This window comes from Balaenoptera physalus (genome assembly GCF_965194825.1).
Source record: "Balaenoptera physalus genome assembly, chromosome: 16".
Taxonomy (NCBI): domain Eukaryota; kingdom Metazoa; phylum Chordata; class Mammalia; order Artiodactyla; family Balaenopteridae; genus Balaenoptera; species Balaenoptera physalus.
Genome location: NC_138898.1, coordinates 10,477,167 through 10,490,095, shown reverse-complemented (window position 1 = coordinate 10,490,095; position 12,929 = coordinate 10,477,167). Strand labels below are relative to the sequence as shown.

General features: G+C 50.6%; 1 long non-coding RNA gene across 1 annotated transcript in view; it reads left to right on the top strand.

Annotated features, from left to right (window-relative positions):
* Window positions 1-386: 386 nt before the first annotated feature.
* Window positions 387-12,929, top strand: part of LOC309644581 — an 88,630-nt gene continuing 76,087 nt past the window's right edge. Inside the window, exon 1 of the long non-coding RNA XR_014254508.1 lies at window positions 387-2,568. This is a non-coding gene — a long non-coding RNA (uncharacterized lncRNA). The remainder of the gene's footprint in view (window positions 2,569-12,929) is intronic.

Below are 12,929 nucleotides of genomic sequence, written 5' to 3'. Positions count from 1 at the left end.
TGGGGGCCACTCTTCATCGCGGTGCGCAGGCCTCTCACTATCGCGGCCTCTCTTGTTGCGGAGCACAGGCTACAGACGCGCAGGCTCAGTAATTGTGGCTCACGGGCCTAGTCGCTCCGCGGCATGTGGGATCCTCCCAGACCAGGGCTCGAACCCGTGTCCGCTGCATTGGCAGGCAGATTCTCAACCACTGCGCCACCAGGGAAGCCCAGGACATCCTTTTTTAAAAGATCTACTTTACTGAAATATAATTTTACATACAATAAAATGCATATTTGTAATGTGCAGTTAAATGAATTTTGACAAATATAACAACCACCCGTAAATCAAGATAAAGGACATTTCCATCACCCCAAAAGTCCCTCATGTCCCTTTGCAGTCAGCCTCCAGGGGGTGCAGGTGAGACCGTCCTGCCGGATGGTCTGGAAACTTGCTGCAAGGCGTGTGGGCCAGAGAGCTGCTGGGCGAGTGCAACTGACCTGCACGTGCATCTGCTGGCATCCAGGCCACAAAACCATCACAAGACCTGGAACCAGGATGAGAAGTCCTTCTCTCTTACTGTGGATCGCGTTGCCCCTCCAGCTCCCTCTACCGATGAAGCCTAGCATCAGGCCAGCCTGCAAAGGAGAAATGTTGACAGGGTCCAGCTGCAGTGTCACAGAGCCGGGCAAAGAGGAGTGGGTTTGGTGCTGAGAAGCAATAAAGTGACAGCCCATAGCCCCAGATTCCATCAGCCGGGGAATAGATGAAAACCCTGCTGTGTCCATACGGCGTGATTCGCTTTTGTACCTTTGTGCTCGTCTGAGCCACTACCCTTGTGTAGTAATAAGAATTGCTTTGAACCTTCAGAGAGGAAGTAAGCAGCTCTTCTGGGATGATGGGTCTCAGATGGTGGAGGCGGAAGGTCAGCTGTGGTGCTGACGTAGCACCAAAGGCATAGATAGTGTTTAACCCCGGGGGCTCCAGAGTCACACAGTGCTGGCTGCCAATCCTGCCTTTGTATCTACCGGCTGTGTGGCCTTGGGAAACTCACTCAACCTCTCGGAGACAATGTTTCCACCTCTTAAAGTGGGAATAATAATAGTACTTGCTCACTTTGTGTTGTTGTAGGGATTGAATGATAAAAAGCAGGTTTCAAAAATCCAGCCTGTAGACCAACTCTGTCCCCCTGCCCGTTGCTCTTTCCAAGGTCCATGACCTAGCAATGTTTCATTCACCCTCATTTTTAAACGGTTACATTGTAAACCGTTATGTAAGTACCTACATAGTGGCCTCAATTTTGCCTCTGGCCTACAAAGCCTAAATGATTTACTGTTTAGACCTTGAAGAGAAAACTTATCAACCCTTGATACAAAGCATGTGGGCAGAGAAAGAGTGCTCAGTGGATTTGAAGTGGTGCTGATTCAGCTCTCAAGGAGCTTAGGTCTCCTCAAAGGCCTTCCTGTGTAGCCCTCAGGAAAGTCAAGCACGCTTTACAAACAGCCATGGATAAGGAATACTTAGATGGCACTCACCGTGTCCCAAGCATTGTTGTAAGTCCTGTGTATACAGCAACTCAATCCTTATAACGCCCCCATGAGATAGGTACGATTACTATCCCCATTTTAAAGGTGAAGAAACAAAGGCACAGAGAAGGGGGGGGTGTCTCCCTAAGGTCACACAGCTGCGAGCCATGGAGCCAGCTAGCATTCAGATCTTGTAACTGCTTTGTCCGGCTGCACTTGACAGAGCTGGGGCTAGCCCCTAGAGGATGCTCAGTAGATGTCTGTTGACCGCACACATGCGTGTGGTCTGAGGGCAGAAAGTAAACCAGTGAATTGCCAAGCTTGTAGGAGAGGAACTTAGGCGCCCATTGGAGCCCGGATGCCTGGTAGTAACAGCTAGGGGCACAGATTCCACACAGCCACACAGGCTCCTGCTCTGACGGTCTAGCCTCTTCTGACCCCCGTGAAACAGAACATTTATTGCATTCAAGATGTGCCCTCCTTACACATGCGATCATATTGTCTTCCCTCTGAGTCCATCAAGCGGCTCCAATTGTTACGTCCACTTTCAGATTGAGGAAACACAGGCACAGAGAAGTTAAGTGATTGGCCAGACATCACACGGCTGACTCATGGTTGTACCGGTTCTCACACCCAGGTCTGTGTGACTGCAGGGCCAGGCCTTTTAGTCACGGTGCAGGGAAGGGAGATGGTCATTGGCTACTCAGGGCTATTTGTGAATGCGATGGCTAGCTTGAGTTTTCACAGAAACCCCAGTGAGCAAATCCTGAATTTACACAACTGCGTGATGGGGGCCATGATTCACATTTCCTCTGTGAGCCTTCCCTTTTAAAAGCATGCCCTTTGACACGTCTCAGCTCTGCAAAAGTTCACTGTTTATCTGCTTTTCCAGAAGCCATCGGCTGGGGGAGTCAAGGTTCACCTGTGAGCCAAGAGGGCACGTGGGCAGCCATCCATTCATGCATTTCGACGACCATCTGAGGGAGAGATGCTGCTCACAGCGTAATGCAATGGAAGGCTCCTCCCCGGGAGGGGAGTGTCAGCGCCGGGAAGGACATCAAAGGTAAGACCAACGCATGGTGTCTGGGGGGAGTGGGGGGGAGATGGGGATGGTGGGTGCGCTGGAGGGAAGGAAAGAGGTCGGGAAGGAGAGAGAAGAGCCCTCAGCCTGCTGCATCCAGAGCAGCATTTGTTTGGTGGTTTGTTTTGGGTTAATTTTGCTGCCAGTTATCTTGGTCGAGAATTTTATAATTGCAAAGAACAGAAAGCTACTCAAAGGAAATCTAGCAAAAAGAAAATACATTCGTTCACTCATTGAGTGTGATTTGTGTACCTACTCTGTGCCACACACTGTGCCCTCCAGGTTCTCATCGGGAGGAGGGTCAGTAAGCAGGTGCCACATAAATAAACAAGGCAATTGCAGTGCTTTGTGCTCTGAAGAGATTGAACAAGGCATGTGGCGAAGCAGGAGGGCAGGGAACTTGCCTCTGGGGAGGGAACCTCTGAGCTGAGACCTGACTGGCGAGAGCCAGCCATTGGCAATTTGGGTGAAGAACTTTCCAGACGGAGGGATTAGCAAGTACAAATGTCCTGAGGGAGGAATGGACTTTGCGCTGCAGAGCAACAGAAAACAAGGCTGGTGTGGCAGGACGGAAGGAAGGAAGGAAAGGGTCAGGAGACCAGGTCGGGGAAGGGCCCAGTGGCCTCCGTTTGGATTTTATCCTCGGAGCAGGGAGCAGCCATGGGAGGGTGAGAAGGGCCGATGGGTGTGAGAGCCTCTCTAGGAGGCATGGGAAGTCCGGAGGTGGGCCCAGGCCGTCTCTCTGCTTGGCCACCTCACAGTCTCAAAGTGGCCACCACGGCTGCCAGCATCTGAGGCCCAAAGGATGCCTGTAAAGCAGACAGGAAGCAGAGCCTTTTCCAGAAGGCCCAGCGAGCTCCCGCATTTATGCCCTTGACCAGAACCGAGTCAGGCGGGCATCCCAGCTGTGAGGCAGGCTGGGAGACAAAGTGTCCAGTGAGGAAAATGGCCCCAGCCCGTCGTGGTTTATCACACAGGCTGGGCACGTGGAGCCACTGTGACAAATTAGGATGCTAAGGGCGAGAAGGAAGAGAGGACCAGCCCTTGACTCTAGCAGAGAAGAAATCTCAGGCCAGGGTACTCAGTTGTAAATTAGAGGTCTGTCCAAAGTGCGGGGAAACGGCCAGGAGGGGGGCATCCCCCCACTTCCACCGCCACCCCGTCCCGGGCTGTAGTTGGATGGGAAGTTTCCGGGTCCCGGAGTCAGGGGTCTGGCCGTGTTAGGAAAGACAAGTGCTCCCTCTAGTGGCTAAGAGGTGAGCCCAGCATCCTCCCCAGGGGGCCAGAGCTGGAGGCCGGAGTTGGGATCCCTCGGCTCACAGACCCTGGAAGGGGAAGGGCACCAATGATGCTGGTGAGAGCTAACAGTTATGGGGCACTTAGGGTATACCCTCCATGCACCTTACAGACATTAACTCAATCCTTTTGACTGCTCTGCGAGGTTGATCCCATTCGTGCTTCCGTTTGAAGGATGGTGTCATTTGCCCAATATCATAGGGACAGGAATTGGACCCACATCTGTCTCACACAGAGGCTGTACTTCCAGCCAGTGGCTTTGGGGCCAACAGACTACAGCCCAACTATTACCACTGGGGGACCATCACATGGATCCTGAATTACATTTCCTTATTATTTTTAACTTGCTCGTTCAAAAAACCTTGTCTGAGGCTTCTGGGGGACTTAAAGTCGTCCATGGATGGAGTTCGGGAATCCCTGGGATTGGATATGAAATGCCGTGTGCATCTCTGCACATTTCCCTGGAGAGGGGCCCAGAGCAGCCATGAGACAGGCAAAGGGGTTGGGACCCAAAGAAGTCACAGAGCCTCTGTTTCGTATTGTTTTGATGTCTTGTTTACTCTTTCAAGACTTTTGGAGGGGGGTGGGATGGAACTGATTAGGAATGCTTGTCACAAAGTCTTGTCTGTGCCCTAACTGACTTGTGATGAGCTTGGATCTTGCATAAACTGGCTTTTGTTTAACTCTGGAAACATCTTGATTTTGACACCTAACCAGGGTCTCTCAGAGGTTGAGGACAGCAAGAGCCATTTAAAACTTTTAAAAGATTTAAAGCTAAAAGGGATGTGAAGATTGTGGTAGAGTTTAAGTTTTTATGTTTAATACAGTAACGCTTTTCAAATAAAGTTCAATGATTACTCATCTAAGTTACAGATAATGTCAGAAGTCTAAGGAGGGGACTTCTATGACTAAATGGCCCAGGCCAAGTTGCCCTCCAGCCCTTCTCCCCGCTCTATAAAAGGCACCAAGTAGCTGAATTGTATCGACCCAGATGCTGGATTCGAGGAGAAATAACACAGCATCCGTTATCTTAACAGTTCTTGGAGAAGCAAGGCCACTTCCACTGCAGACAAACGAGGTCCTCTGGGTGGGGGCATCCTGGGGCCAGGTAGAGGGGAGAGTATGAGGATAAGGAAACCTCTCACCTCCCCAAGTTGAATTCTGGACCACCTGGCCTCAGAGCTTGGGTTGAGGTTATTCTCGAGCCCCCAGCCCTCATTCAAAGGATGCACCGAAGCTCATTCCAAAATCAGAAGAAATGACTTTGAATTTCCACCTGTTTGGGCAATAATGGGAGGAGTTTGGGCTTTGGATTTGGTTTCGATTTCTGCCACTTTGGGGCTGTGTGACTTTGGGTTAACCTCTTTGAACTTCTGAGTCTTCCCCTTTGTGGTCAGGTTGATAATGGCCCCCTCCCCAGGCAGCTGGAGGAGAAAGGGGGGTTTGTTCAGCCGACGTTGAGAGTAGGTCCCTGAGCGCTGGGGATCTGCCTGGCGCTTCAGACTCGGAGACGCGAGCGTGCCAGCCCTGACCTCGGGGTCGTGGTGTAACATAGGAGACACATGGGGCGTTGGGGTTCCTAGAAGATCAGCGCAGAGGTTGGGAACATAGGGCAGGGCTGCGGATCCCACCACCCGTGGCTCAGAGAAAGGGACCTGGGAAAAGGCTGCCAGTTCAGTGAGCAGTTGGAAACACAGCCCATGGATTGGGCCAAAAAGGGGATGTAGGACAACGGTGGGCGATCCTAAAAGTCCTTTTTAGGGAGAGGGGGAGAAGCAGTCATCGTAAACAGGGGTAAGGTTTCCTGAGATTTGTACAGGTGAACTCGCTCCTAACAGGATCTAGAAAGCCTGTTTCCAGCCCCACTCCACAGCTTGGGGAAGGTCCCCCTTCCTTGGGGAAGGCCTGTCTCCACCTGTGCCGACTTCCTGAGGCCCACGGTCTCCTGCCTCGCTGACAGTGCTCCTCTTAGGGTGGTCTCACCTTCTTGCTTATCCTGCCGCTTGCTGTTTCAGGTCACATCGACCGGAGGGAACACCGAATTCTTGGTTAACTTTCACACAGACATACAAACCACTCTCAAAAGGCATTTGGGAGCAGGGCAGAAGGTTTGGATCAGTGGAGGGACTCACATCTCAGGGACCAAAGACAACTGACACTTCAGGGCTGGACCTCCCTCACCTGAAAAAGACTCTCGGCCACTTTCCCAGTTCTGCCTCCTCTTTCCACCTGTGCTGTCCCGCCGTCTTCCCTCTTTCCCCCCTTCCCCTCTCTTTGCAACTTTCTCTTTTGAATTCCTCTGTACTTTAGCACAGAGCAACTCAGCACTCTCTTCTGCTGGCGTGACTTCTAGGGTCCCCACAAACAGCTGGGAAAACACAACCCCAGGTGGCGCTGAGCCACATCAGGGGGCTGCAAATCAGAGCCCGTGAACCAAATCTGGCCCCCTGCCTGGTTTTGTAAGTAAAGTTTTATTGCAACGCAGCCATGCCCATTCATTTACTTGTAAATTGTGGCTGCTTTCACTATTCAACAGCAGAGTTAAAGAGTTAAGATGGAGACAGTATGTAAACCTAACATGTTTACTCTTTCTATCTTTGCAATTCGACATTTTCATGAAGTGCCTAGCACAGGTGAAGGGCTGGTTAAGGGTCATTGTCATGTTCCTTCCAGTGGCCTAATGTCTCATCCATTAACAAGTTGACCTAACTCCTGCTATGGCCAGGCTGTCAGCCGGGTCCTATAGGCATAGAGATGACCAATAACGTCTGCCTACTCTCAAGAAGCTCGAAATCAAGTAGTAGAGGCTGGGACTTCCCTGGTGGTACAGTAGTTAAGAATCTGCCTGCCAGTGCAAGGGATACGGGTTCAAGTCCTGGTCTGGGAAGATCCCACATGCCGCGGAGCAGCTAAGCCCATGTGCCACAACTACTGAGCCCACGAGCCACAACTACTGAAGCCTGCGCACCTAGAGCCCATGCTCCACAACAAGAGAAGCCACCGCAATGAGAAGCCCGTGCACCACAACGAACAGTAGCCCCTGCTCGCCGCAACTAGAGAAAGCCCGCACTCAGCAACGAAGACCCAACGCAAGCAAAAATAATTAATTAATTAATTTTTTCAAAAAAGAAGAAGAAGAGGCTACCGTGCAGTGTGTAAGAGGCACAGAAAGAGGATGAGGTTACCCAGTGCAGGGCTGACCCCTGCCGGCTCCTGTAGCAGCTGGGTTTGGCCAATGGGAGGCCCTGCAGGAGGGAGAGAAAAGCAGGGGTATTTCTTCCCTTCCTTTCTGCCTCAAGAAGCAACACTGCAGCCCTCTGGGCCCAGAATTGCCAACCTTTTCAATTTTTCACAGAAAGCTATGAATCTAGATTTTGTGTGAAATCTTCCCATTTGTGAATATTAGCACTAATTATTCAACTATTATGCAGACTTTTCCGGCTCAATAGGCTGAGAGTTTGTGACTTTTGGACAGAAGGCCCATGACACTCTCTTCAGTTTAAAATGTCTACGACTCTTATACAACTGCTGTGGAGAATAAAATTGTATACACATATATTCTATGAAACACCAGATCCACCCCTACATACCGTGGAAAAACTCACTCCATGTACAGGAGCCATGCTCAAGGATATTCATCTCAGCATTGTGTGTATACACGTGTAATAGAGAAATGTAGGAAGCTATCCAAGTGTCCATCAACAGGAGGACAGAGAAATGCCTTGTGCCATATTTGCAGTGAAAACGAAGTACAGCTACGTTTATTAACATGGACAAATCTCAAAACATCATTTTAGAATGACAAAAGCATAGTATTTTTTTTTTTTTTTTTGGCTGTGTTGGGTCTTCATTTCTGCGCGAGGGCTTTCTCTAGTTGCGGCAAGCGGGGCCACTCTTCATCGCGGTGAGTGGGCCTCTCACTATCGCGGCCTCTCTTGTTCCGGAGCACAGGCTCCAGACGCGCAGGCTCAGTAGCTGTGGCTCACGGGCCCAGTTGCTCCGCGGCATGTGGGATCTTCCCAGACCAGGGCTCGAACCCGTGTCCCCTGCATTGGCAGGCAGATTCTCAACTACTGCGCCACCAGGGAAGCCCAAAAGCATGGTATTTTATTTTTGTATATAAAGTTTATTCATATGAAGTTTGAAGCATGAAAAGCAATAACGTGTATCATTTATGTACAGGAGCGTATGTTCTATGAATGTAAAGGCAACTATGGGATTGTTTGTTACGATTCAGGAGGTGCTGATGGCATCTAGTGGCTGGAGGCCAGGGATGCAGCTAAACATCCTACCGTGCACAGGCCAGCCTCCCAGCCAAGGATGATCTGGTCCAAATGCCTGTAGTGCTGAGGTTGAAGCCTTCAAGGGGGCGGGGAAAGGGGAGGGAATAGAAGCCACTTGGAATATCTGACATCTCATATAAGACGTGCAAATGGGCTGTCATGGCTTGGAAGCATCTTCTAAAGGCCAGCTTTCCTGTAGTTCTGTCTGCAGAGAGACCCGAGCTCAACTCCACTGTATTATCAGGGCTGCCATCGCTCAGCCCGACTCGCTGCCACGGGGTCAGAGCTGGTCGTGGGGGCCAATCTGGAGCCCCTACAAGGACTTATTGGGACAAATTCCTGCACTGGCTTTCTTACCCACCTGAGGCCTGATTTCACACTTTAGTAAGAAATAGCATGTTAGAACCTCACAGCATTCACTGGCCAGAGTGAAAGTTACCCCCACCATGTGACAGATGAGGAAACCGAGGCTCAGAGAGGCGAGGATATTGCTGCAGGACACACCACGAGTATGAAACTTGAACTCGAGCCTGAGACTCTGGAGTTCAGAGCTGTCCCTGCAGACACCACCTCTCAGGCCCAAAGTCTCCAGGGTCTGGACGTTGGGACAGTGCACTCTGAGCCATGAGTTAGAGGAAGTGGGAGCAGATTAAAGCTTTTTTTTGCGTGAGCTGATGTGTAATCCTCACAAGCCCTATACTTTACTGAATCCATCTACACACAGAGCATTATTCAGTCCTCCCCGAAACACACGTGAAAAGCTAAACGTTGTTATCTCCATTTTCCAGAAGGAAATAAGATGGAACCTGCCCAGCGTGACCCGAATAGAAAGGGGCTGAGGCAGGATTCGAACCCAGGTCTCTGGTTCCGCACCCGGGTGCTGCCCTGCTGCACAATACCGCCTTCACTTCTAAGCTGCTTTAGGCCCTTTTGTCCCTTTTGGACCAGTTAGGACCTCGAAATCCTTGCCGATTTATTTCATATCTTAGGAAATGGAAGTGCCCACGAAATAAACTTGAAGATTTCAGACTTTTAGCTAAGCTGTGCCTTAGCTTTTGTGGCTCTGCTGAAAGGTTTAAACCTTTAAACCCTTCAGAAAGGTTTCAGAGGAACTGGCTGTGTGTGTGTGTGTGTGTGTGTGTGTGTGTGTGTGTGTGTGTGTGTTTGTGTGTTTAAAGAACAGAGTTGAAATACTGTTTGCTCAGAGGGGTGTGGAAATTTTTCTGGTGTTTTGTTGGTTACATGCTCTTCTAGGGTGCTAGCGATGGCTCCACCAAACCCTGTTAGACGTATTTTATAAATTTATAAATCTTTCACCTTAAACCCCCTCCACTCAAAAATCCATAGAATTGGAAATCAATCTTTGTTTATGGCAAGTCCGTTAACAGCTAATTCCTTCCCACAACCATCAAATCCATCTTCCCTTGATGCCAGAAATAGAAGCAACCGGGGTTTTGGTGGGCAGACGGAGGGGAACCTCTCACAGACATGCTGGGTCTGGTGTCCTCGGGGGTTGCCCTTACGTCAGGTCTCGGACACAAGCCACGGTGATGTCACTTGATGCCACGGTGCAGAACTCCCCTCCGCGGTGTCTGTGGTCAGCCCAGGGCCCAAAAGTGTCTCCCTTCCTGGGTTTCGGTGTCCCGATGAAGTCAGATTTCCTGGGCTGTGGATTCAGTTACCGATAATTGCCTTGTGAACTCGCAGATGCAAAAGTAAACATTTCTCGAGCCCGAAGTACACGGAGCTCTGGGGGTGGCCCACCAAGAGGAGCCGGGAGGGAGCTGCCACGGAAGCGATCTGGGCGATGTCCATGTGGCGTTGGTGGGGCCTTAACGCTCTGGGTCTAGAATATTCACGCCATGGGGAACCTGGCCCGGGTGAAGGGTGGGCGGTGGTGAGCTTTCCCTGGCTTGTAGCGTGCGGGGAAGGGAAGGATGAGGCCCCCGTGCTGGGGGCAGGCCTGCGTCCCCGGAGGAGTGTGGGCTTTCCGCAGTTACACAAAAAGCAGATATGACAGTGGGAGGGGCCCCTGCCAGGAGTGGCGCTGAGTCACTTTTTCCACCACCTCCTATCCTCTCTCCAGGTCTGCCGTCTCACGCTGTGGTTGCTCTGTAGGGTGACAGCAGAGCCTGCCCTCGGGCCAAAGGGGGGTCCTGAGCCGGGTTAAAGGGACCCGTGTCCTTCCCACTGACCAGGGGTGAGGAGAGTAGCAAGACCCCCAGACAAAGAGCTATCATTACATAAGAGCAAAGAGTAAAATCCTAACTCCCACATGGCCCTACATAATGTGGGCCCTGCCTAGCACCCTCCTGCCTGCCTTCTGCACCCCTCAGCCCTGATATCCGCCCCCTGCTGTTTCTCAGATTCCTCAGGCTCCTTCCCAGCACCATACCTCAAGGTGTTTGCACAGGCTGTGCCCTCTGCCTGAAATGTTGGTCTCAGGTCTCTGCCCAGTTGTCACCGCCTCAAGGAAGCCCTCTGTGATCACTCTATCTAAAATACCATCCCCATAATTGTATTCCATCTCTCTTACCCTGTTCTCCCCCGCCAGAGCCTTTGTAGTTACCTGGCATGATGCCATGTATTGGATAATTTACTGATGGTCTGTCTCCCCCACTGAAACGTCAGCTCTATGAAGGTGGGGATTTTTGTCTGTCTTGTTCACTAGCGTGTCATCGTGCCTGGAACAAAGCCTGGCATAGTAGATGCTCCATAAAGAGAGGACAAATGTGTGAGTGAGTGTTGAACATGTAATACACAATCGGAGAAGAAATTGTGGCGCTGTGAGCTGGAACCCAGGGCACCAGGGGCAGATACAGCTGTGCTTGCCTTGGGTTGGGGAAACTGGCAGGGGGCGGGGCGGGGGGGTGGATACCGTGAAGAAACTGGAATCATGGTTTTGCCCCTCAGGGGAGGTGATATTTTATGAAATGTACCTGTGGCAGGAGAGAAGTGTGAAGAGGGAAGGCTTTGGAATCTGACTGCTTAGGTTTAAATCCCAGCCTTACTCCTTCCCCGCTCGCTGTGTGAGCCTGAGCAAGTCAGACAGCCTCTCTGAGTCTGTTTCTGTATCTGAAAACTAGAGCTAATAGTACCACCTTACAAGCGATTTGGGGTGGATCTATTGAAATAATACAGCTAATGCATATAGCGCCATGCCTGGCTCATGGTATGCCTGCAGTAAGTGTTAGCTTTAAAAAGCTTTGGTTGCATGAGGGACTGTCTTAGTCCATTCGGGCTGCTACAACAAAACACCATAGACTGGGTGGCTTACAGACAACAGAACTTCATTTCTCACAGTTCTGGAGGCTGGGAAGTCCAAGACCAAGGCACTGGCAGATTTGGTGTCTAGTGAGGTCCTGCTTCCTGGTTCATAGATGGCCGTCTTCTCACTGTGATGAAAGGTGGAAGGGAGCTCTCTGGGGCCTCTTTTATAAGGGCATGAATCCCATCATGAGGGCTCTACCCTCCTGACCTAATCACTTCCCAAAGGCCCCACCTCCTAATACCATCGCATTAGGGGTTAGGATTTCAACATACGAATTTTGGGGGGACACAAACATTTGATCTATAACACCACTCAGCATCTGGACCGAGGAGGAAGACTGAGCCATGTGTTACTCTGCTTAGACATTCACCGTCAGGCAATCCCAAATATTTAACTGTTTAGGTCATGCTTTTTATTTTTCTGGGAAATATTTTTACTTGCATGCCACTCTTTACTGAAAAATGTAGAACTCTTAAAAGGTAGATACAGTTATAAAGCCTAACAGCTTTTCATGTGTTTGGTGCCTGTATGGTCTGGAGATGGGTGTGTTAATTATTGCTGCATAACAGATGACCACAAACTTAGTGGCTTTAAACAACACCCAGTTAAAACGATCTCAGTTTCAGTGGGTCAGGAATCCAGGCACAGCTTGGCTGGATCCACTGCTTCAGCATCTCACAAGGATGCAGTCAGTGTCAGCCAGGGCTGGGGTCTCCTCTGAAGGCTCGACTGGGGACAGATCTACTTCCAAGCTCCCTCATGTGTTTGTTGGCAGGATTCAGAGCCTCAGCCCCTCACTGGCTTCTGGGGGGAGCCCTCTTGGTTCCTTATCACATTGCCCTCTCCGTAGTGAAGCCCACAACGTGAGCTGGCTGTTGGCCACATAAGCCTCCCTAGCCTTGCTTCATCACAGCCAGCAAGGGAGAGTCTGCCAGCATGATTGAAGTCGGACTTAATCACAGTTGGAACATTTCCCCCAACACTGAGGTATTCTGTTGGTTAGACACAAGTTACTCAAGGGGAGGGGATCACTCCAGGACATGAAGGCCAGAAAGTGGAGATCACTGGGGTCATCTCAGAAGCTGCCAAAAACAGGGAAGAGCCTGGCAGGTGTGAGCAAAGGCTTAGCTGAGTGGGTTCGTGATTATCACCTCCTTTGATTTGTAATAAGTTCCCTGAACCTGCCCACACCTCTCCTCAGGTCACCTCACAGTAAACCATCTTTGTTCAGGAAAGAATTGGTCTTTCTTAGTTCATGTCAACAGGGGACCAGTAGACACCCATTGCTTGAGGGTGGCTATAAAGGAATTTCTGTGACCTGACAAAGGCAGGCTTCTCACCATAAAGACCTAGTTCTTGGTGGTGGGGGTGAGGGGGACTGGATTGCTTTGCACATGGAGCCAGGGTCTCTAGGGAAGGAAGAGACTCAGATACCCAACCATTGCTCCTCGAGATATGAAGTCAGGAAAGCCCATCCGAGTGGGCTCTGAAGC